The 27,908-nt window shown below is 32.9% G+C and overlaps 1 protein-coding gene across 1 annotated transcript in view; it reads left to right on the top strand.

Moving 5' to 3' along the window:
* Nucleotides 1–4,516: 4,516 nt before the first annotated feature.
* Nucleotides 4,517–27,908, top strand: part of LOC115446055 (alpha-N-acetylgalactosaminidase) — an 81,639-nt gene continuing 58,247 nt past the window's right edge. The window contains exon 1 of the mRNA XM_030172606.2: nucleotides 4,517–4,670. The gene's annotated coding sequence lies outside the window, so the exon portion shown is untranslated. The remainder of the gene's footprint in view (nucleotides 4,671–27,908) is intronic.

Raw genomic sequence — 27,908 nt, 5'->3', positions numbered from 1 at the left:
AAATAAATAGACTACCGCTATGAGGCCCGGAATTCGAATCCTAGGTTATAAAAGTGACATTGAGTTTTTCTGCTCAGTATTATGACAGAGTTTGGTATTTGAGCTCAACATGGTGACTGATTTACGCTATATCACACATATGGTGAAGAACGGATGCCCTGGTTGCACCTCTGTTTACCCATAAGATAAAGTAATTATGAGTGTTTGTTTTAAAATATGGATTGAAGTTCAGTTGCATTTTGAAAGTGAAACTTGAGAGACGTATAAAGCCGTTACATAGCAGGTAAATATAACATTATGCATCTAAGAGCCGCTTGCGTGTTTTACAAGTAATTTATATAACTTCAACTTCAAGGTAGTTATTAACGTAGGGTTAAATGGTAGGATAAAGGCGTGGTTTATTGAGTCTTGTTCATTTTATTTTATGTAAAGAATTGATACACCAGCAGCATATGCATTAGCGAAACTACGGGAAATGACAATATCGTTAACATTTCTGATGCTCATGCCTGTCGAAGGTAGAGCGTTCATAAAACACGAGTAAATAATTTATTAGAGCAAACATTGATAAACTACACAAAACTAAACTAAACTAAAACTACAGTCGAGATCAAATAATTAAATTAAAAACCAACCAACAAAATTATATACAAATATCCAGTTCGTCGAGCAATCTTGTTCAACATAATTTAGGCAAATCTTTTAATTGTAAAGGTGTATATAGGTGTATATTTTTTATTAGGTTAAAAAGTTCAGTATATCTTGTGAAAAATCTATGTGTTTTTTAACAGGTATCTAAGCCACATCCAATTATAGAGTTTCATTATAATCTACGCGAGTAAATTGACGGGATAAAATGTAGCCTATATGTCAAACCATTTTCTATCTATACACCAAATTTAGTCAAAATCTGTCACAAACATTCAAACAAGCAAAAATTTTTACATACTTTCGCCTTTAATATATTAGATATAAGGTTTCTAATGGTATTAGTTATTGGTACAGTTAAGGGAAGCCATGTCATCAGCAATGTCATCATTAAATTGTATAAAAAAAGATTAATGATTCTATGTACTGAGATAATATGAAATACACTGCGTTATAATTATTAATTTCTTAAGTATTTCTGATCTATTCCATCTTGGCTGATTGATCATTTCCTTTGCATCTAATTGTACGTTTCAACACGATTCCTTTCACATTAATACACGCTGTTATTGTTTTATTAATGTTACGTAACTGTAAAGAAGTATTAGTAATGAAATTATTTGTAACAAATAGTTTAGCAATTATCAATTCATTGTAGTGTTTCGCGGCTATAATTTGTTAGCCTCTGCGTGCCTTTACTATGATATAGACGGAGCACTTATCTTGTAGCTTTCTTGAGGCAAGTATTGTATTGAGATGGGGTAACCTTTTTAATTCTTTTCAAAAATCGAAAGTGCGAAGTGACACAATTGCCTCGTCTTCAATAAGCTTTACTCCTTATTTACAAAAGTGGAGAAAGCCTAATCGGGAATGGAGCAGACTGCCGAGACGAATGTCCGCAGGTTCAAAACCCAAACGCTCTGAGTTTTCTAAATTTATGGGTGTATTCCTTGTGAACGCAAATGATAATTTGCTTTAACTGTGAAGAAAAATATCGTAAGGAAACCTACATAACTGAAAAGTTCTCTATAGGAATTTTGAGCGTGTGTGAAGTCTAACAATCCGCACTAAAGCCTAATACCTCTCAATAGTAGAGAAGGTCCGTGCCCAGCAATGGGACAGTATACAATATATGGCTGACCTTATTATTATTTTACTACCCGAGATTTTCAGTCCTATTGCAAATAATCCTCTGTATAATATATATATTGAAATTCTAAACGCTATTAAATTGAGTTCGTATGAAAAAAAAAAATTCTACTGCTTTTGTAGTTGAATGTACTTAATTTTAAACCATTTTTTTTTACATAGTAATAATTGTATAAGTATGTATAATGTAGTATGTGGGTAAGTAGAAAACGTTTAAGATCATTAGATAACGTATGAATCGTATAAAACCGGCACTAAATATCCAGTTCTAACAAACTGTGGGAACAACGTAACATTATCCAAATCTGTTGACATTTTTTTTTATTTCATCTCTATTTTTATTACACGCATTAATACTTCCTCTATGTCACATCCTTGTTCTAGTGGCAATCTATATATTTATTTATGTCCTGTATGTTTTAAATTGCATATAATATTTTTCATGCGTCATATTTTGTAGCCTTTCTTTTTTTTATTTCTTCATAATAATCAATTTTTTATATTTATTTGAGTTTGTACTATATTGAGTAGATGCTATAGAGATAGTATACGGATGTAATTTATTTTATTTGCCTATTCGTGTAGCTAATTCATTCATCGATATGTTATGACTCATTTACCGAAATGAAAAGAATGTAAATGCATAGTTCAATCAACAGAAGCCTACAATGTAAGTTGAGGACACAAAAGCAATTATAAGCATTACATAATATACCCTTTTTCGTGTAGTATTTATTTGAAAGTAGAACTCAAACATTGACTATCGCTTGCAAGCTGAAAAACTACTGTAGCCTCTACCCGACGAGTACGTCTCCAGAAATAACCACAAGGCACACCACTGTTTGGTTTTTGAAAAATTGTTCCAATCTCTACCTGACGACGTACCTTTCCAGAGTCAACATCGGACCCGAGCAAGACAGGTCGCTATTATAAGAACCCTCAGCTTATTAAGAGAGCATTATAATACTCGATGGCGTAAATATTGCGTGAGCTATACCGCTCTGAGGTCTCAGATTCGAATCCTAGAGCAAAGATACTAGATTTTTTGTTTTGTCGATATGTCGATAGGCTAGCGCTCGCCTCCTCACACATATGGCAAGAAATAAGCGCACTTGTTGCACCTTTGTCTACCCCTACAGGGATATAAGACGTGTGACGTGTATGTGTGTGTATGTGTATTATACTGTCAAGTACAGTGTAGTCACCTAGCTGTACCTGAAATAAGTAACCAAGTAAGATTGAGATTAACCAAGTGAGATTGTAGAGTCGACATAGTAAGGGTGGGGATCTCAGCTTAGACGTAGAGTTGTGAAACGATATCCTGTCTTGCTTCTGACTCATTGGCTGTACAGTTGTGTCCTTTAAATAGAGCCGGTATTGATTGATATCAGAATGACGTAATGGATGTGGAAGTAATAAATCAGTGGTAAAATATAGCTCACACATTTTAAAATTAGATGCGAACTAATTTTATTGCAGGAATTGGAGGGGAAATTCAGTTCTCTTCAATTTGATGCATTGTTCGGCTACTTTTTGTTCCGGGAACATATATAGTTAGACTTTTATCCCGGAAAAAACAGTATCACGCGGGCGAGGCCACGAGTAAAAGCTAGTATACCATAAATCACGTATATACTGTGAAATCATACACATTAATCAACTATCAAGGTGTACAATTATTGAAACTTCCTTTCTTTCGAAATGTCTTGCGAAGGCGTAGGTGCCATGTGATATTGCAACTAGATTGTATGCTTGCAAGAGTCCGTCTGGGTAGGTAACATTGTCTATATTTGCCGCCACGCATTGTATTGCAGGTTGAAGGACATTGTAGTCTGTATACGGGTCATTTTGACATTTCGTTACTAAATAAAATCACATACTCGTTTTCGTCTTTATTGATATTGTGCCAAAACTTATCTATTAATAACGATTATTTTCCCCAAAATCCTGGTTTTTGTTTTCTGATTTTTTGATCACTTTGTAGTTTAATGCGAATATGGAGTCTAATAATAATAATATCAGCTCTGTATTATATAACATCCCACTGCTGAGCTCGGGCCTCCTCTATTACAGAGAGGATTAAGGCCTTACTCCACCACGCTGGCCTAGTGCGGATTGGTAGACTTCACACACCTTCAAAATTCCTATAGAGTAATTCTCAGGTATGCAGGTTTCCTCACGATGTTTTCCTTCACTATTAAAGCAAGCGAAAATTCACAAAGAATACACAAATGATTTTAAAAAAGTCAGAGGTGTGTGCCCTTGGGATTTGAACCTGCAGACATTCGTCTCGGCAGTCCGTGCCGCATCCAAACAGGCTATCGCCGCTTCAGTTGAATTAGCTACTGTCTAACAAAGAATAATTTTAGATCGCTTTGATCCAATGCTATTTTTATCAAATGTAATTACTAAACATCACATACAATACATACTAACGACCATCGATACCGACATAAATCAAGCAACTGATGACAGATCAATATTTATAACAATACCATATTTCCCAGAACTGATTCTATTTGCTCGTTCATTGAATGTTTCAAACGCGCATGCGCTATCGGCAAGAGTTCTTCACTCTATCCATTGCTAGTTTTTCCACAAAGGTGTATTAAAACAGTAAATAAAGAAAGCAATGTATATCGTGTAGTGGTGTAAAAAAAACTTGGCTGGTTATTCAGTTGTCGACCTGTGTTGACCATTTGTGGGGGAACGCTCGCTCGCTGCCTTCTCAGCTCTCAGTCGCCGCTACACGGAGACCGCGGCCGCTCGCTCGCTTCCGTACCGAACACTCGAAATCCGAGAAAGTGATTCGTGAATTATATCGGTGATAAGTTTTGGAGGATTTTGGCGGAGTGAGCGCTTAAGTCTCCTTGGTGAGTGAAGGATTTAATTTCATATAATTATGTTTTGACGAGAGCGTGCGGGTTGTAGTTTCGTTTTCTTTTGCACGTATTGTCGCGTTTGTGTTGCGTCAATCGTTTTATTTAACGTTGATATGATTACAATTAGCGTTTCAGAATAATTGCAAGTGCCAGAATAAATTATGAAATAATTATTTTTAATACTACAAAACATGTAAAGCATTAAAATGTTATTCACAAAGATGTTAATACGAACTGTTTGACCAATAGAAATCTTTTAATAACGAAAATAACATCCGGTTTGCGAAAAGCGCAATTAAATTCACATCTACGTAAAAGCTTAATATCAAAATGCAATATGCAAAGTGCAATACTTCCTGCGCGTACGCATGCCGCACATAAAAGACATCAACGAACACTCATGAGTTCATATTGCATAATTGTTACAAAACAACGAACAAAATTACTGTTACCCATACAAACTGGTGCATGTTTGTCTGTCTGTCCGTTACGTTTAGATTGTTACGGTCGCGTTATTATGTCGAGGCTGTTTTGCAAAACTACAGCCAATAATAGAACCCGAGGAATTTATAACGAAAGATTGTGACCATTTATTATATATTTTGTGTATGTGGGTCATATTTGCAATTTTATTACGTGTTTATGTAAAATTACCTATCATGACACGCTTTGAGTGTCCAAATTAATTTATGTGAAATAGTCATTTAGTAGTAATTTAAATAAAATAATATCCTATATTATTTGGCTTTTGACAATCGTTAATTTAAAGTACCACACTTTAACTGTTACTTAAAACAACATAATTCGAGCTTAATAAAATAAAAACCATAACCGCAATAAAATTTCAAAAAAAGAACATCCATATTCATACCGGATCTGAAATTCGAATAAAACGAAATGTTTTCGACAACCAAAAATTAACATTACAATAAAAATATAAAGTGGCCAGTATTAAAATTAATTGCGTCACAATCCCACCATTGTACAGAAGGAAAAACGTGAAAAGTAAAAAAGTATGACGATTGTAATGTATTCCTTGAATAATGGTTCCCACGAACAGTTGGCACGTGTGAACGTATTGATACAGATTCTATTGATGTTTCTTGTCGCCTTCGCCCTAGATGAAATCGAAAGCGATCTTTAGAATTCTGATGAGTATAGCCTATATTTAGTTTGCTTATAGCTAAATTCCGCGCGGAATTTTTAAATTCCACAAAGTCTAATTCTTATTGTAGGTTATATTAAGTGAGGTTTTTAATTATTAGTATGAGCAATGACACAGACCGAAAAATGATGACAATTTACTCCGATAAAAAATCATATATGAATTTCCTTGAGGTATAAAAAAGCCTTTAATTATTTAATGCATAGGTTTAAAATTGGAGAATCTTTGCAATTTATTATAGATTAAAGAATTACCGACAAAATTAATGATTGCATAGAATAATTATAATTTAAACTTAAGGAATATTGTTTATGATAGAGATGTAGAAGGGAATTAAATTTGTTACACCGTATGTGGCGTGTGCATGAGCTATATTCCCTTAACCCTTCTGTAGAAAATGTGTATTTCCGTATGATTTAACTTTTACATTTAACAGATATCAAAACATTTTTATATAATTGTAGCCAATTTATATTATTACATAATTATCGTAAAGATAATGGTTTGACCGTCAAAATGGAAAGTACAGTGGTATTGGATATCCAAATTGGGTGTTTAAATTTTATGTGTTTAAATAATATAAATCAGATTTCGAAAGTGATTTGAAAATACAAGGCCGATGTAATATAGACGAGACGGTATTTAAAACATCTTATATAAGTATTGTTATTTGTTAGCCTCGTAAGTATTAATTTCAATTGGAATATATTATATTTAATTTAGAAAGAGTAATGCCTTATTTCCTTGTGATAGGATAGTATAACCGCTCGGATAGCGACCATACACAAGGTGGTAAAACCCGCCATAGCAGCTCATGTAAGTCTGTCGCGTTCAGGGATCAGCCTGTGTATATCCGGGTCTAAAAGGCCGGCATAATGATTTCAACTACCGGGAGGTAATCATGTCTCGTCAGTCGACATTCTATTGGACCTCACTCCACTTACCGTCAGGTCACTTTGCCGTTCCTGACAAAAAAGAATTTTTCCACCTACCATCAGGTACAGTGACGTCATTTAGTCGCGCAGGTATAAAAAAACTTTAGACTGATCAATTATTGCTAACATTAATAGTTTTTTGATTATTAGTAAAAATAGTCGTATATGTCAATGCTAGGGAGGTGTGCCCCGCCACGCCATTACGCAAGTTCAGATGGGTTAACTTCTAACCAATAATTTCGTACGATTAATTCTAGCATTGATCCATCTAAATGAGGCTTTGGTTTGCGGTAAAAATATAAGTGACACTTGTAATATAGAGTTATTATAATAAAATTAATGATAGTTATATTTAATGTTTTGTTCTTTTAACTCTCAAATTATATTTTTTATAGCGAAATGTTTATTGTTAAAAACACTATTTTTAGTACAGTAAATAAATAGTGTAAATGTATATAAGTTAATATAACGTATCTAATGATAATATATCATTTTTATTTTTATGTAAGAATTAATGTTTATTGCTATACTTACATGCCGTAAATGTTTTTCAAACGCGAATTCAACCTTATTATAATATGTTATACTTATATCACATATATTTAAGCATTAGAATTTTTAGTTTAACAATTATTAACATTTATATCTACAAATCGTTAACAAAATGAGACGATACTGGTTTGGTCAACTAGTTTAGTAAATTAAACACTTAAATGTTTAAATTAAATTATTTTTGCCGCTTTTAAATTATTTTTAAGTAAAGATTTGACGTTTTCATTGACGGTATTTTAATTTTATTACCCGGAGTAGATAATTTAGAAGATAAGAATTTAAGATACTTAATGATATGTAAGTTTTTTTTATTGATATAAATAGGTTTTTTTTCACAAATGCGAATTATCATAATTCAAATGGTTCATTACCTTCTATATTACACTAGCAATTAAAGAAACTGGCAGTAGAATGTTTCATTTTTAAAATAAGAATAAAAAGTCATAAAAAAAGTGGCCAGTTTTAAATATCGAATACAAACCTTCATGGTTGACATCTGAAAAAAATAAATAAATAAAGAAATCTTTTATCTAAAGACAAATGTACTACGTCTACGCAATACACAATAGGCATGCAATAATCATAATTAAATAGAAATAACAACTTATTGATTGTTATTATAATTCTTAAGTGGATTGCGACTGACACGTCAAAGTTAATAGTAACTAATTAAAATTACATGACATATTTTTTGTCCTTAGTACTGCAAGGTGACGGTCATTTTTTTTACAACGGGATGACGAGACAGGACGTTAGCTTGATGGAAAATACCACGACTTTTCTTAAACAACATCTCTGAACTTATAATAATAAAATAATTAGCTTGCTTACAGTTTTTCCGAGATAAAATTCCTGTTATATATTTTCTACAGATAAAAGTAGCTTATATTCTATTCTAGATTATAATTTATCTCTATGCAATTTTTTTTAATTTTTAGATTCGTTCAGCTGTTCCGGCGTGATTAAGCAAAAAACATCCAAACTTACGCGTTTATAATATAAGTATAGATACCATGACTGCACTGCTTTTGTAAAGGGTCACAAAGAGTTTTAAAAATCTACATATTTCATTATGAATATCTTATGGTCTTTTACTTTACCCAATATTTCATATAAAAAAGTGTCAGTATAGTAAAAATTATTTATAATACTTGTTAACATCGTTCAAGGCACACTATATGTGAAATTTAAAATCCTACATATGATAAAACATAGTTCCCCGCCGCGTCTATCTGAACGCGATAACCTCAAAACGATTGTATTACGCTTTAATTTCGTAGGGAAGTTAGTCTAGGACTCTAGGAAGAACATAGTATACTATTACCCTAAGAAAAGTAGGACTTTTATCACGGCAAAACTTGTTCATGTTGGCGAAGCCGCGTGCAAAATCTATTGAAATAAAATTATCACATATTGCTATAAAATATTATTTAAAAACTTTTAATCAAATCGAAACCCAATACGAGGCTATTAAAAACGTATATAAACAAACAATACTAATTATTGTTTACTACTCTTTTTATATAACTTTCAAAAGGTAAATGTTCGCTGAGCCGGACGGAAACGCATGCGCCGATAACAGCGCTGTATAATTATATTAAAACTTCTTATAGTTTTTTGAAAGGTAAAAGGAACGTTTTCAAGTTGTAAAAAATATTTTTAGCAAAAATAATTAAATCGTGTGTATTTTTAAAGGTAAAGGAAAGTATTCGTATTTTGAAAAAAGAATTTATTTTTCAATACAAACAATTTAAAAAGTGTTTTCGATTTTTGTGACGATAAAGCCAATAATCCAGGGTAACAGGTAATTTTATGATACGCGATTGGCATATATCTTGGTATATACGGCATATATCACTGCGTGGGCGCATGTATCGATTTTGTATGACTGTCCGAAAAACCGTTATTTGCACACGACGCTTCGTCATTCGTCACTGACCAAGCAATGAGAACAGGTGATCATTTTATTATTTATCGTTTACTAAAAATATTTATGGGAAAATAAAGCAAAGAAATCGTAATCCTTAGATTTTATAATGCTACTCCTAGCCTTTAAATATCATGGTAGCCAGTGTAATTTTATTGGATATGAGACTCAAGTCTCCATCAATGCATCACCTTCTTCTTTGTCATGTCGCGTTTTAACATCTTTTATTGATACAGAATTTAAAATCTACAGATCCAAAACGATTATTAAATCACGGTGTATGTTTTTTCCTAATGATAAATTACGAAAAGCATAAAACCTTTATAAAAGGGGCCACGATGCCTCATTATTGTACGGTTTATCGCGGCTTTGCAACATTGGTTTCAAAATTATTAATTTAATTAAAAATAATTATTTTGCTAACTAAGTAGTTGTTAATGGGTAATATTGTGACATTATTTGGTATTATGAAGTTCTCATGAAAATGTTTGAAGACTTTGGTAGACATTCTTTTAAAACAAAATTATAGTATTGTTTAATATGACAATGCTATACAGGCGTCCTATTTTAGCATTTGATTTTAAGGCGACTGTTAGAAATTAGGAAAAATATTTTTAAGTATATTATGTTAAAAACCTTTCCAGTAAAAACTTTTCCCAGAATAAAAATACAAGTTTAATTCAAAACACGGTTTATCTGAGTCAAATTTAATACAAATCCTTTCAGTCCTGCGTTACTTCTAACAAAATATTGTTATTTATTATTTTTTATTAACCAGTACTATTTTTGAATTCACTAGTATGCATTCTTTTTCTCCTTTTCTTGTATGCCATGATTGTCGGAAAGATATTGCCTAGAGCGATTAGAACATTATTCATACCTATTGTTTTTTTCCTTAATTTATTTTACTTACTCAAATCCAAAAATGTGAATAATAAAACATACTTCGAAAAATCTTCTCAAACAAAACTATATAAGTATACAACTAGTACATATATTTATATATATTATAGAAAGCAATACAAAACTAGATGACACAACATTATTATTTCCATGTGAAGTCGCGCAACGAGGAACGCCGGGGACCTTAATCGACTTATTTGTTTTCTATCGTGGTATGCATGTCTTACGTAAATGTCACGAAGATGTCGTACACAGTCTGACTTATTCTCTATATAGAAACCAGCTCGTTTGCGTGGTAACATATTTTAGAGATGAAATTTAAAAAAATATCTATCCGTACAATGTAACCATAACAGCCCTTTCTTTCCTCCATGCCATATGTAAGTCTTTATGTGCGTTCTTGTCATATGTTACAATAAAGAAAAATAAATAAAATAATTTTACCTGGTGGTGGTTCTTGGTGGTAGAGGTAGGTACCTTTGGTAGAACAATATCTCATTCAGGATTGCCTTATTAATTTGCTTTTAAACATAGGCACCCAATAACGATAATGAATTATTACGATTTCTCTTGTTTATGCGTATGTTAGACATTGATAAAACAATTTTTGGATTTTAGCGCGGTTTTTTATATTATAATTTTCGAAGACTTTGAAGCCTTCATGGTGGCGGGGGAGGAGAGGACCATGTCGAAGACTTTGAAGCCTCCTTAGTCCATGGTCACACGGGAGGGGACGGGGCGTCATAAAGGCTGCAAAGTCTAGCCTAGTCTAGTTTTTATATTGAAATATAAAAAAAACTGCAATAATATCTGAAAAATAGTTTTATTTCAATGATAAAGAATCATAATAAATCTAAGAACACCTCACTTGTTAATATTAGATAAGCAGTTAAGTCATAAAATGAAACCCTACGTCGAAAAATTTTCCAGATTTACATTAAATATAGAACATACCAATCAGAATTATTACAATTTCTTAGAAAATCTAGTCTTTAACGGAATACCACTTCTCTTTCTACAATAACTGTAAAGAAAAAATAAAAAATATTACAAACCTCTGCAACAGCTAGGAACTTTATTTTCTCCGCATATCAAATGCGGAGTCGTCAACCTTTCCCAAAGACAATTTCACATGTCAACATGAATAGTGTGAACGCAACGCAAGGATTTATTACTTGGCACTAACGGATTACTCTAATAAAAAACCGCTTGTGAATGGACAATAAAATATTTGTATGTCATATTAATGCTGTTGTGTAAATGTTTGGATTCTGACGAGTGTGGTTTTATTAATCGTATAATTAATAACGGACGTTTAAAAGTAAAATTAATTGATTTAAGACCCTAATGACAATACATAAAGTTTTTAATGGAGCTGTGGATTAATGTATGTAAAGGCAGATACAAAAGTAGCTAAAAATCAAAATTTCAAATCGGCTTTAAATTTTTGTGCCCCTACCTTAGGTGACTAAGGTCTTTCTTTAGATAGAAAAATAATATTTCGATGGAAATTATTGTGTTTGCGTTTTTGTAGTTATAATTTTGTCCAGCTACTTTTATGGCTGACTATACGTAGGTACTTATTTTGATATAGAAATTTATTATGAATCATACTGAAAAACAAAATACTTATTATATTTTTGGCAATAACAGGGACATAATAATATACTAAAAATAAAGACGCAACAAAGAAAAAGACATTCCATCACGACTTTTAAAGTAATAACAGATGAGAAACATTAACAAAATACTGGCACAAAAAACGCATTTTTACCAAACAGAAAAATAAAAACGAAATTTAAAAATAGAATATCATAAACCACGTGATCGCACTACTAAGCTGTCACGTAACAAGCCGCATCCGAAATGCGCGGTGCGGAATCCAGTGCAACGGCTTTCATTGCGGGCGGTCGATGATGCGTGCCGCGGATGTTGCCAATATTATTGCGAACTTGCTTGTAGGGTCGCCATGTTGGTGGTTTTACGGGGATAATAATATTTTGAATTGCGAGTTTTTGGAAATCGTGATGAGTGGAATGGTTTAAGCGCTTAGTGACTTGAAGGTTTCAATTAGTTTATTCAATTGTATAATAAGGCGGGACTGCGTCGGTGGCGTATTGTATTACGGTATGCTTGCAGTTTGAGTTCTATGCCCGAGTCAAACAAAGTGAAAATGGGTTTATCTACTCATTATAATTATCAGCCCGGAGTCTGGAATTTATGCTTGATATGGTGATAGACTCACCCCTATCACATCATGGGACGGAATACGTAGGCAGAGAGTAGGTGCAATAGTTGCGACTCCGTCTCCCTTTGTATCGAAAGCGTCAGTGTCTGTGTGTAGAGCGAGATAGCTTAGAATGTGATAGTAAAACCCATAATATCTTCCTGAGTTTTTTTTATTGAATTTACCTGTAATGAATCGGTACTCAAACGTTATCAATCTTCAAAGATCCTAAGAAGAATTAACTTACTGACTATATAGTTTTTAAGACTGCAGTTAACGTCAGCGCTGACTCTTACAATCTCCTATAATAATGTGTCTTAGAAAATACATTTGTTGAGTTCTTCTCATTCAAACTTACAATATTGCATAATCATCATTATCATCAGCTACATAAAGTCCATTGCTGAACATAACTCAACTAAAATTTCCAGACAGACCTGTTAGCAGCGACCTTCATCCATGACATAATAGAAACCAATTATCTCTCAAACTTATCAAAAGGATTTCCTTATAATTAAGTATATTCTGTCACATAAATGCTTTTTAAACAAGTTTAAATTGTTAATAACTTTTATCGCATCTTCTAAAGGTCAGGTCATCCGGTACAAGTTAAATTATTGAATTATTATTTCTCACGTCTTATCTTAAAAACTGGCCAAAAGCGCATCGGAGTTACAGCCATTTTCAATAAGCATTCCATATTTGAATCTGCGATCAGGTGCTAAGAATAAACCAATCAAAATACGTCATTTGTAACTTGTCAAAAATACTTTGCTTTGATTGGTCCATTTCGGGATGATTCGAAAAATAAACTAATAGGTTCGTTTATTAGAAATGGCGGTTACGCACTAAGAATTCTGTACCTTAATATAATTATTTATTAAGATACAAATTTTAATAACACGTAATCTGTGAAAGTTTCAACCCGGTCTGTTAGGATTTATAAGATAAAGGTATTTAAAGTCATACAGACTAATTTAGCGGTCAGATAGCGTTGCTAAGGCACTGAACCCGGTTCTTCTCGTCTTGTTGAAAGTTGCCGGGCTTCCTATTTAGTTTTAATGATTCCAATAGTGCTACTTAAGGACGGTGTCCATGACAAAGTTGACCAAATAAACGGGAGAATGCAGGTAATTACCGCATCGAAATGACAATAAAAATAATATAATAAAAGCTTCTTTACATCCATTTACAATTAAAAAAAAATACTCACCATTGGTGTTGATCGGGCTGTCTTACTCAGCCTCCCCCAGAGTCTTCCATAGCTCTCGGTCTCATGCTAGTCTCATCTATTTTCCTCTTCTTTTGATATCATCGGACTAATTTTGCATCTGTCTACCCCTCGTATATATGTCAATAGTTTAGGTGTTTACAAATTGAACTAAGACTTTTGACACTCAGCAATGACATTCAATATATAATTAATTTTATCAATTTAAATAATCCTTGTTAAAATGTCAAGTTGTAATGTCAGTGTGGTGACACTAGCGAGCTGTGACCACACGTCAGGTGGAATTCTCAAATGTACCGGTTATAAGTGAAAGCTTCTATGTAGAATTAGTGATCGATTTCTTGAGAATTAATTATAAATAAGATGTAATGCAAGTAGAAAGTTAATCTGTCAAGACGTAATGAGCTAGTTGGGTAATGATACACAGGTTTGTTTGACGAGCTGGTTGCTCTCATTTTGAACTTACGAGTGAAGTGTGTGTGACTTTGTACCTAAAAAATGAGCTATTGTTATTGTTTATACTTATAAAGCTAATTTTTTAGGTATTTTTTTTTATATGATACAGCGATGTTCCTCAACTGAACTTGATGGTTTCTATCATCATCAGCCTATATCTTTGCCCACTGCTGGACATAGACCTCCAATATGCGCCATATTACCCTGTCTTCTGCCTGCCGCATCCAATGTTACCAGTGACTTTTCGCAGTACGTCACTATACCTGTGGTTAATTTATAATATATTTGTTCCTAATTGCATCATAATAAAAATTGGTGTTAATAAATCATGAAAATAATCATAATTGAAATTTGGACATGACCTAAGAAAAATATTAAAATACATCAGTTCCAATATGCAAATACTATGGAAATACCACGCCATTACTGCTATAGCTTTTTATTTACGAGAATAAAACTCAGGTCATCACAACCTCTAATCGTACATATAAGGATACATTATTGTTAACCAGATGCAGCAATGAATAAAGTCTTGATTTCAATTAACCGAACAATAATTATGATAGACAGCAAACTACTTCCGAAATGAGATATGCAATTGTCTTCCTTGTGCTGTAGTTACGAGGGTTAAAGATCAATTGAAGTGACATTTTACAGGGTACATGACAAATTAATTAAGGAATAAAATGGCTACTTTTGACCTAAACTCGATATATCATTTGCAGTAATTTGTTCTATACTAATGTGCATATTTTACGTTTTAATTTGTATTATTAACATCTTATATTATATAGGGTCATCGATATTGCGTCAATAAATGAAACCACATCTTCGATTTTTCCTCCGCTAAGATTGTGTCAAAAATTATTCGGGAATAACAAATATTTTCACAAAAAAAAACCTGGTTTTACTTTTCTGATCTTTTTATCGTTTTGTAGTTTAGTGCGAATATGGTGTGCGCTTGAGTGTATTTCAGACTAAAGTGTGATATTGACAAATTCTCTAAGAGTAGTAGTAGTGGCATTAGGACGCGTAAAATTGATACTTATATTTTATTGACATTTATTTTTTTTAAAACTTACACTTTGTTATCTTACATTTACGGTTTTCGGCGAATTTTTTTTTATAGTATCAAACCCATGTTAGGTAATCAAAAACTGTAAAACAATTTAAAAGTCAAAATAGATGTGTTATAATAATTAGAGGTAGTTGCCAAGCACGAAGTTTCAAGATGTTCAACCTCAAATTACATGTGAATTATATTTGGAGAAATAATTAGTTTTTTCAATGCTATTATGGTTTTCCACTGCGTTCATAGCAATTACCTATTTTTTGTGCTATTATTAAATCTAACGTTTATATAATTTTTTAATACTTAAACAACTGTTGAGTAATAGAACATCCGGAATGAGAAGTAATTTAAACTTAAAAGAAACGATGTGATAAAGTGTTAAATATAAAATAATATATTTCTGATAGTTATATGTGGTGTTTTGATAATTTTTACACGAGATTAATTTTTTCTCTTCATAGTCGACACACGAGGTTATTAAAATTTATTTTCTTTATTTTTGTAATTGCAGTCTGGACTAGGCTAAACTGAAATCAATAAATTTTTAAATTATAAAATTAGAGCTTATTTTTAAATACAATATTTTTTAATTTATATCATCCCACGAATAAGCAAAGGAAACTATGGGTGTCGGTTACGCATGCAAACATTAATAACATTGGTATTTCTTCCGCATTGCATTCAGATATCGTTTTATGTCATAAATCATAAAAAAATGTTTAATTAATTTGTTTTACATCACACGTGGATTATCTGAATTCAGGTAGTGAAATTCTGAGTCTCAGAATCAAATATTATAAAACAAATTTTACTTATTTAGAATTTATAGTAACAATTTTGATTGCTTCGGTGACGTAGTTGTAATGTGTACGCGGTACGATTACGTCTATGATGCTGAGGTCCTGGTTTCGATTCCCGGGTCGGGTCAAAAATAATTGTGTCTGAGTTTTTCCATCTTAAAAATTACTCAGCTCGGGGCCAAGAAGTTGGCGGTGTAATCCCCGTGCCTCCGAAAGCACGTAAAACCATTAGTGCTTCGTCTGATCTCTCTCCGGTCATGTCGGACTGCCGTCTCACCGGACCATGAGAGTGAAGGGACAAAGAGTATGATTTATACACTATAACATCCCTTGCGTACCTTGCTGGTGTCCGTTGAGGTCGGCCACCGTGGCTGAAATTTGGCTAGGAGTAATTCATTAATTTATAGTAGCAATGGGGTAAGAGTTAATACGATTTTGCAAAAGAGTTAGCCTCATTATGAAAGGACAGAATTAAGCCTACTGTCTCATATGTTCTTAGAACTCTTCCTACTCTCTCAAGGATAAAGCACGAATTTATATAAAAGCATTTAAAAAAATGTGTATATTTATTTACTAAACGGTATTTATGAGCTATTTCCGCGTGGCAATAAAATATACAAACACCCGAAAATATAGTTATGATCTTTTACAGAATCTTCAAATAACAGTTAAACGGGTTAATAGGCATGTTATAATTCTGGCTTCTGCCCGAATACCGAAATTCGTGTAAGAGAAGAATAATGTAAATTTCTCCTGCACTTTAATTTTGTTATTTCTCTGGTTCACGGTTCGTTATTCTACAAGCCTTTGATCGCTGTTTACTGGCCAAGGTAAGCCTCTCCAATTGAGTTTTGTAGCATATTTGTCTACTAATAATTGTAAAACCTATTTAATTACGGACTGGTGCAATAAATTGTATTATTTTGAAATATCCGTCTTTCTTCGATAATGATGCTTCTTTATATTGTTAACTAGAATTATATTATGAATTAATCTACCAAAGTTTGAATAATATTATTCTTATAACAAAATTAAAAAAAAAAGTATAACATCTTCACGCTGTCTAAATATTCGGCCATTTCGCAACAGCCGAATTCGGTTTGCGCAACCGAATTCTGCCAGCTCTATTAATGATTCACCCGAATGTTTCACGGTCGGTATAGTTCCATGTTTACTGAATCTATGTTTTAAATAGAGTGTTACGCGAATCGAGAGGGAAACCTTGGTGGCGAGTTCCGATGCGGTCAGACGAATGTGGAGCGAATTGATAATCGAATTGAATCGTATTGATTGTTAGAATTATATCATTGGATTTATAGTGAACAGTAGGTGCTCGAAGTTAAAACTATTTTTCGGGTTTTATCGAAGCGTTTTATATTATAATTTTCTTCCGAAGTTTCGAAGACTGCAGCCTTCATTGTCACGGGGGGAATGAGGTGTTGGTGGTCTGAAAAGTCAACGTTACAATGTCTACCGACAATTTACAACAATACAATTTGATTGGAGGATTGGTGCGGTATCTAATGTCAATAATTAAAACTCTTTATTTTTTCAAATTTGTATGTATCTACATTATACACAATTACTTTGATATTTGTGAGCAGATTTGAATGAATCTATCTATTCACCTATATTTTAGCTAACTTCTAAAAATAAAAGCATTTAGTTTAGTTTTTACCTATAGGTGGCGATGAAGTTCTGGGTAAATTCAAACCATGGCAAAACACGTCCTACATCAATCATATAAAAACACATAATTAATTGAATAACCTTTTTTTAAGTCGGAAAAGACGTGGTCTTTTTATCTTTAATTAAGAAGCTTGGTCGTAATTTTACGACAATGTCGCACCATATATCCGCTGTCACTGGTTTTCACACACTTTTCACGTTATTTTGCTCCATACGTTCGCTTTAGTTTCATTCACTCATTTTTCAGCTATCAATTTATGTCAAAAATACCCCAACTCCTTCTTATGCTCGATAACAAACTAAGGTGTTCATAATGCCGATTATTTATCCATATTAACATCACATGGGTTTCACACCTCGCTTTGTTTGCTGTTTATCTGTCGCAAGAGGTGCGTCTAAAGCGACAATAGTCCATTTCATACGCATTTTTCACGGTGGAATACTACGAAATTGGGTAATGTTTTTACATTGTTTTGGAGGTTAAGAATTGTGCGGGATCTATTGTCGTAATTTTAATTTAGTATTTAACTAATATTGCTGAGGAACAAGGTCAAATACACTACAACTCTACTACACGCTAACTTCATAATCATTTCCATATTGTAAAGCGCACATTAGATTGAAAATATGATGTGTACCAAAATTGCCATCTAAAGATCTATGAGTAAGTAATTAAGGTTGCGGGGATGTAAAAAAAGCAATAAATTATCTGTTTTATTTCGATTTTGTTAGAGCAGTGTAGTATAGATGGGGGCGGGGAGGTAGGAAAAGTAGTAAATTATACTATATCTACTATTATACTGTAAATTATACTATTTTCTTACTTTGATAGATAGGTTTTTGGATACTGGAAGTCTAACACCTAGTTAATATTAAATTAAAATATAACCGAAATGTGAGTGCAAATTCACTAAGCCCTTCGAATTGATTGAGACATATTAAAACATTAAAGAAACTTTAGGTTAAATAATACTCCATTTTAACCTCTATGCTCACAAGCGTAATGTTACGCGATTTTTATAACTCGCGCAATTCACATTTTTATTAACTAACGTGATCTAAATACTTTTGTTTCATGTAACTTTTCGTATGCAAGTCAAGATGCCGGGTCATGTTTTAATCGCTGTAATAGTTTTGAGACTGTGTTTTAAAACTAGATAACACAAAAAATAGCTAAAATCATTCATAAGATCGCTGTGAGTGAATATTAGATTGTATGTGGTAAACACAAAAATTTGTAGAAATCTGTCACTCGTAAGATCTTAGTATGTGAATATTACATAGTAGCTAGTGTAGCTGGACATGGTGAGACTTAACGTCTCATGTCTCAGATAGTGAGCGCAGTGGAATACCAAACAATACTTTATAATTCAAGGTGTTGTATGGAGTCTACTGTTTATGGGCGGTCGTATCGCTCACCATCAAACGAACGGCAAGCTTGTTACGTCATTTAAAGCAATATTATTGTGCATAAATTAATCAATAAAAAATCACACGTAAAAATATACACACGCGTTTTGACTAGTGCACCCATCGTTTTCGCCGTGTATATTCCGTCCCATGATATGATAGGCGGCACCTATCGCCATATCTACTTTAGATTCCGGGTTGATAGTAAACTAAATATTACACAATATATAGCCAATATCACTCTATTGATTAGATTGAACCCGAGACTTTAGAACTGTAATATCGTTATAACTACGCCACTAAAACATAAAAAAAAATCAACAATTATATATTTAAAACTTTTTTTAAATTTGGTCCAGTGTTGGTTTGTATCTTAAATTAGAAACAAAATAAATATGTTTCGCGACAGAAAAAAAGTAAAAAAAAATAAATATACGTTTTGGCAGATATTAATTCTTGAAAACTCCTTGAAGTGTTTTGTTTTTTTATGAGAGATGAACAAATATTGACATATCCTGAATCATAATTATCCAACCGCAACATAACCTTAACATTAAGTGAAGTGTGAAATACACAAAAAATATCTTTGTCATTATATTTTTATTATTTGTGGCCGGTAAATTGTTTACGCATTTATGTTTGAAGATTAAAAATGTATAAGTTAAAAACAATAGATAAAAAGATTAGTAGGTTTAGTCCTAAAAGGTTTAATTCCAATAAGTTTTATTAAAAATATCCTAAAGTACAATAATAGGTAAGAAATCACAAATCCATGTAAGCAAAAAAAAACAGTTTCAAATAATTCACTTTTTACTTTTTATTTACTAAGATTATATGATAAATAAAAAACACCATCAATTCGACTTGAATTTTTTTTCGATATCTAACATACATGTAAATATAAGAAAACACAAGTATTTTTTTAAATAAAATTTCAAGAATGGAACGTAGCTATTTTAAATATGGAATACAATAAGGCGCAATATTTGCTTTCAAGATCACATTTGGAATACATTCCCATGGCACGTTACGAACGGCTTATGCAATAAAGAAACGAAGAGAACTAGATATTCATACTTCTTACTGGCCTTTGTTAATTTTTTGTGGAATTCACACACTGATTCACTTCATTTGCACGGTCCTTGTGTTTAGAACAACGTATTGGGAAAGCGTTTTGTATGGTAATATAAGCTTTCTTGTTTTGATGCGATTCTGACATATTTAGTATTGAAATGTCGATAAAGTACAGAGTCGTGTGGCATATTCTGTAGCTCTGGTCGCTAAACTAATAAGAATTACCTGATGCTGTTTATATTATAACTAGCTATAATAATATATCAATAATAACTAACTTAAATGCATAAAGAGTAATTTTACATGCATTGAAATATAACAACATTATTGAAATGAAAAAAAAATATTTTTGAAACTGTAAAATTTTATACATAACTCTGTCAGTATTAATAAGTGAAGTCCAATAGAATGTCGACCGATGGGCGATGATTACCCCTCGGCAGTGGTCACAATTATGCCGGCCTGTTGGAACCGGATTTACACAGGCTGATTCCGGAACGCGACATACGTGAGCCTCTATGGCGGGTTTTAACACATTGTGTACGGTGGTCGCTATCTGGGCGGATATAAAACATATCCTACCACCAGCTGAATAACAGATGCAGCATTTTTGTATAGCTTAATAACCAGAGACAACACTTATCATCACTTATTGTTTAAAATAATTATAATTAAATACTCGTTTTCTCCATATTTTCTTTGAATAATTAAATATGGTTAGGTTTTCTATTATGTGATGATCACATCGCATGTTATGTTTTTGTTTTGTTCATACAACGCGCGGGAAAAAGTGACTCAATTAAATATTTCAATATTATCATATTAATTTATTAAAATTTATGTATTTAGAGTACATGCACAATAAACTATTATCTTTACAAATTCGTCTTGGCAGTCCGTTCCACACCCAACTAGACTAAGGCCTAATCCCTCTCATTAGTAGAGGAGGCCCGTGCTCAGCAGTGGGCAAGTATATAATACAGGGCTGATATTATTATTATTATTTATTTACAAATTACTCTCATGAATTTGTCTATTGCAAATTTAGATTTGGATATTGCAATTTACATTAATTGATATTATGTTCTTTTTTTAAATAATGAAAACGAATAGATTTTATTTTTAATTTTTTATCTATATTTTCTTACTATACCGCGAGCATACAGTCTGTAAATAAGTTTGATTCGCTAACAGGAGTTAATTTTCGGTTTAGGTCCCGTCGAAGGACCCTTTTCCGTCGACGGGGGCGAATCCGTCTTTTTGCAATTACGCGCGTTATAATTGAAGGACAGCTTTGATAGCCATATAGGTAAAAAGGAGTTATTTTCGACTATTTTACTTATACGGCTATCGATACGAAGAGAATGTTTAATACGACAACCTCGCTATCAATCAGAGGCCGTTGTCAAGAAGCCTTTTATTGATCGTTTACGCTAATAGTTTGTAAATATACGCATGGGAATCATCTAGTGATAAGTCTGTTACTTGGATATGCCATTTATAAAGGAATTGTAGAAAGTAGATTAATAATTGAAGATTGTAGGAAGGCGTCGGACAGATAGCATTTTGGCTAATTTGCTACAGTTCTGCTTACATTTAAGAATGAAGCAATGGACATAATCTAGTGATTAGTGACGCATCAAAGTAACCTATCGGACGTCTAAGGTTAGACTACGAACAGGTTCGATTGTATAACCGTGGATTTCAAACTGGTTACGTCTTACAAGAGAAATACTGCAAGTAACAATTAACAATCAACTCTGACTCATTTTAACGCCAAAAGCCGCAAAATACCTACATTATGAAACGAAACGTGTATACTGTATACCTTCCTTTGTTTGTATGTAATAAAGATTATAAGTTATAAAATTTAATACGTTTTTAATGTCTCTGTAATTTTCATTACAAAATTAATAAATTGATTTTCGTAAAGTTTGTTGAAATCATTTAGTCTGTTTTATTTAATAAACAGTTTTTAATAAATAATAAAGTAATAAAATAATCAGCAGTATTTGTACTTATTTAAAGTGCATAATAATATTCCATTTTATAAATACGAGTGTAAAACTATTGATTATACTTTCACGATTAAGTGCAACCTATTTTGAAAACCTTAATTGTAAAAAAAAGTTTACACACAATCAAAAAGCAGCAATTTTATTACCAATATATCTTCCTCCGTATTAATATCGTGCAATATTCTTATAGTTTCCCAACCTTTGTATTCTATGATCCTATCCTATCCAAATAACTCGACATTGGCTAAATGCATCTAAACTGCGAAGCCAAAAGGGAAAAAAAACTGCAGCATTCCCAAATCGTAATATGCGTATTTACACTTCTCAAACTTAATGTTATTTTCAATTTATTGTAGAAGAATTCGATTTATGTTATTTCATATCGGTGTAGACAAACGGCAACTATTATGTTTTTACGTTATGTACAATTAAAAAAAAACATTTATCTATGGTTTTTAACAATACAACGAAGAATTCAATTTATAATTTGAATGACATTGAATGAACGATTTATGCTTTCAATTACCGATGGATACACCGTTTAATTCTAAACAACTTATAATGCGGCATCTTTCAATACACAATACAGATTAGTTTCGCTTGAATTTGCTTTAGTACAATTATTTCGGAATTCATTGTTAAATCGGTTAGGTTATTTCGGAGATGAGCGTACACAAAAATATCATCCAAGTTAGGCACACAAGAAAGCAGGAATGAATCAAGTTGGTGCGCCGCGCCGTTCTCTATTGATGACCTTATATTTATGTGGAAACTGTTTTTAATTTATATAAATTTAGTTCTAACCTGTCTGTCAATAACAAAACCCATATTATCGTATTTCAATATAATAGTTGTGAAAGATTTCCATCCAAACAAACCCATTAGTTAAAATAATCTCGCATCATAGTTTATTAAAGAATATTTCGCTTCGGAACAGCAAATTCATATTTTTAGTACAGTTTAGTCTATTCTGGCAATAAAGATCAAAAACGTTTGGCAAGTTTACTAAACCGTCGCATTCTTTTTATACTTCAAAGATACTGACCTACGTAGCTTTTAAACAAACAGACAGAAGTTCAAACATGTACAGTTACACAACTCGAGCGGGTCTTTGTTTTCACTGCACTTTCGATTTTATTTGATTCAATTCTGCGCTTGCGCACGACATTCTGCCGACTTCATTAATACAATTTGACGTATAAGGTAGTATCGTGATAGTGATATTGGTAATATTTAATGTGTTTTAGTTTAATTATAATTGATAATATAAATGAGTGATCAGGGAGGTGGGATATGTTATATACAATATTTCTAGGATAAGATTTGTGGCCTATATATAACATCAGACCCGTATTAATTATTACGTCCCACTGCTGGCACGGACTTCCTAGTATCGAGAGTTTAGGCCTAAGTCCACCACACTGGCCTGTTGCGGGTCTGCATACTTGACATATCTTCGATATTCTTATGGAACACTTCTCAGATGCAAGTTTCCTCACGATGGTCTTCGAAATGCTTATGGAGAACTTTTCAGGTTTGTAGGTTTCCTCACGATGATTTCCTTCATTATTTAAGCAAACGATAGCTCACAAAGAACAAACACATAACTTTAAAAACGTCAGAGGTGCGTGCCCGTGAATTTTGAACCTGCGGACATTCGCCTCGGTAATCCTTTTTACTTTTAACTAGGCTATTGCCGCTTATGACCGACAAATAGAGATACACTTTCAGAGAGTGATCTCTGCAACAGTCCTTAATATTAAGATTCGTGTCCAGCAGAGGGATAGTAAACAAGCTATTACATACCAGCTACTATACATTGTAGCCAGTGTAACATTATAAGACTTAACTTCACATGTCTCATGATGGCGAGCGCTGTGGAAACCAAACAACACTTTATAATTCAAGGTGTTAGATGGTATTTCTGTTTATGGGCGGTCTTATCGGTTACCATCAGGCGAACGTCAAGTTCGTCTCGTCAAACAAAACAATAAAAAAAAAATACTGTTCTTCTAATTTGTAAACCTCAGATTCCATTTGCCTCCAGATACTTCATTGGGAATGTCCCTCATTTGCCCCATTACAGAACTATACTATATCAGTAGGTAAGCGTCCATACAACCCGGTCCTACCGGCTTCCCTTTTAGGTTTACTTATATTTGTCTTAGTTTTTGTTTTCTGGTAAATTGGCTGCGATATGTTAAGGCAATTTTTTTTTGTCTCCGATTATAATAATATATATTAATAATATCAGCCCTGTATTATATACTTGCACTACTGAGAGGGACTACCTTAGTCCACCACGCTGGCCTAGTGCGGCGGTAGACTACACACACCTTCGAAATTCCTATAGAGAACTTCTCAGATGTGCAGGTTTCCTCACGATGTTTTCCTTCACCGTTAAAGCGAACGATAAATTCACAAAGAATAAACACATGATTTTAGAAAAGTCAGAGATGTGTTCCCTTGGGATTTGAACCTGCGGACATTCGTCTTGGCAGTGTCTCTGATTACCTTTAGAAAAATTTCCCCCTTCGACACTGTACTATATACATACGACATAACTTCTTACAGTGAAAGTCCTGTTAATCGGACTAAATCGCGTCTCTGAGAATGTGATCGACAGATAACTAAGTTAATAACAAGTTATTGTGTCGCTGAACTTGTACACAATGGAGGTTTCACACAATGTTAAGTTTATTTTACTTTTAAGGACAAGAAAGTAATGCGTATTTTTGATATATTTAACAATGTTACTAAAACAACATTGAGAGAAACAGATTGTTCTAAGATTATATATGTAGAGCGGATATTTGGAAGATTGTTATACAAAAATATTGCACTCATGCGATGGTTAGTCAATGTACCGTGTAGTAAAACACCAATGTAAAATATTCCATATTTTTCAATATCGTAATTAGCACGTTTTTAACACGTATATTAGCAAATTTTCTGTAAATATTTTATTTTTGTATTAATATCTAAGGACGCTGTGACATCTTGTCACACGGACATTTCAAATAGACGACTTATCATCAATTGGTAATAACTTTTGGAGCTCAAATTTAGCTGTGATGTTCTGTCTATAAGTAACTAAGTATACTGTTTAATGTCTTTGGATAGAACAGATTACAGGTACGGCAGCGCTCTGAGGTCCTGGGTTGGAATCCTGGGTCGGGCAAAGTGATATCTGGGTTTTTTCTGCTCAATGTCACATCCTGGGACGGAACACACTTGGCGAAAAGTGGGTGCCCTGGTTGCACCTCTGCATACAACTTCGGGGATAAATGCGTGATGGTGTGTGTGTGGATAGAACAGATTTTTAAGGATATTTTTTTCTTGTCACAATTTTATTTTAAAGAAATTAAATATCTTTCCAAAAAAATATAGCACCAATTAATATTTCGTATTAAAATTCACTAACACCGTGCCAGTAAAATTAATCATGAAAGAAAAAAAAACAAATGTTTAAAATCAGAAATTCTATTTTTAAAATCCATTATGTTTAATCACTTGAGAGAGGTGACATTACATTATTTATATCGACAATAATTTCATAATACAATGTATGATTATATTTGCATAGACACCGATGCGCAGTAAAACGCGATGCAAGTCCTTAAAACAAACGCAGATGCACCTTATTATCATTCTAGTATTGAACGTGACCGTGTTTAGTTGGCGCATGCGCGGCTAGAGATGCGCTGTTTATAGTTTGTGGTATCGAGTTTAATGATTTATCGATAACAAAATATGTTTAAATCTGTCAGACTGCTACTGAATTAGAATATAAATGTAACAGTTATATTATCATGCGTTGACACATAATATTAATTATTTAATCATAAGCAAACAGGTTAAAAAAGTATAATTCTTTCAGTGTCTTTTGTCTATCTATTAAGAAGAATTTCGATTAAGTATATAAAACCAACAGAGCATAAAACCAACTATAGTAATTATATGTTTAAAAAAAATCGATACATACATCAAATCGATGCGTCCAACTATCGATTCCAACGGATATCGTTCCCACTAACTATTATTAAAATTTCCATTATGGCGTCGCGTGTACCGCCAGCACCATAATAATATGCTAATCAACGCTCACGTGCACATTTCAACTACATTTCAACCAGGAATCCGCTCGTGTATGACAAATGATTGACGCTGTCATGGCTCGGCTCTTAGCATAGAATGCGTTCCATCTCTGTGGACGTCTTCGCCGTGAAAATGTTCTTTGATTAGTTATTTATTAAAAGGTAGGAAATGTTAAACTACATATTCTAAGGGGCCGTTCAAGTATTACGTAACGCAATTTGGGGGTGTTTTTAAAACGTTACGATGCATTACAGGGGCGGGAGGGGGTATCGTACAAAGCGCTATGTAACATTGTTTTTATTTTATTTCAAAACAATAATATTTTAGCGACTTTCCGATATTTGGCGTAAAATAATTGTGAATATTGGAAAAAAAAATGTAAATTTGGAGTTACATAACTTTTGGAGCGGGGGTGGGTGTGTACTGGAAAACATTACGCGCGTTACATAGATGGTGGGGAGGTCAAAAATCTTCAAAAATTGCGTTACGTAATACGTAGTTATTATTATGTGAATATACTTATTTGCTTTTACGAAGAAGTTATTCTGTGACTAGACAAATTATCTTTAAGGATCGCAGCTTATTATTGTAATTTAAATGTTGGTATTCATTAAACAAGTTTGAGAATGCACTTGCAAAAAAATAGTTTCGTTAATCATTTTCGTGTCTTTGGTTTTAAGAAATTACCCATATCAGTCGGAATTACTTTTGCTTCGATTTTCTACTTATTAATTATTTTATGAGCGAGTCAAGACAGCACCTAATAAATATAATGTGTTTAAATTTATTAACTTGTGTAATTCGCGTGTTCAAGCAATATAACATTAAATTCTGCTCAACAATGATTCACCGTAAACATACGTAATGAATACGAAAATTACCGATACTTAATCGATATTAACATTTAATTACAATCTTTAAAATCGATTATGTATCATAATGTCATCGTGAATACAATTCGCATTGACGAATCATTTAATAATTAATGCTGATTTAATACGAACTGCATGTAAAATTCGTGCAGTGAGAGATAATTGTGAAGGTTTTGTTTGGATATGATTTATTCGATATCGAATTTCTTAGCTATAGTAAATAGATTTGAAAGCTGTATACGTTAGACTGCCTCGATGGCGCAGTTGTACCAGATGCGCGGTATGGCAGCGCTTTGTGGTCCTGGGTTCGAATCCCGGGTCGGGCAAAGTAATATTTGGAATATTTTGCTCAGTTTCAGTCCGGAGTCTGGAATTTGACCGATATGGCGGTAGGTTCGCCCCCTATCACACCATGGGACGGAACACACTTGGCGAAAAGTGGGCACCCCTCTACCACCTTCGGGGAGAAATGCGTGATGTGTCTGTTTTGTTTTGTATACGTATTTTGTATGCTATTCCCTACGCGATATGGCGTCTCATTCCAAGGAATAGCGTTTGAAGTAAATAGGTACGTAAGCACCAGTAGGTAAGGTTGGATTTTGGATATGCGTCGACACCGTAATTTATGATCTTCAGGCAAATTCGTATAATATTTATACACAAAAAGGTCTTACTGATCCCAAATTACGCCAAATAACCAACAAAGTTACTTCAATCAGCTTTGTTACATAACATACCAATTGAATACACGTTGTTCTGAAAAATATGGTTTATTATAATTATTAAGAAACAAAGATTTT

This window comes from Manduca sexta, chromosome 7 (genome assembly GCF_014839805.1).
Source record: "Manduca sexta isolate Smith_Timp_Sample1 chromosome 7, JHU_Msex_v1.0, whole genome shotgun sequence".
NCBI classification, from domain to species: Eukaryota; Metazoa; Arthropoda; class Insecta; order Lepidoptera; family Sphingidae; genus Manduca; species Manduca sexta.
This window is presented reverse-complemented; position numbering and strand designations above follow the sequence as displayed.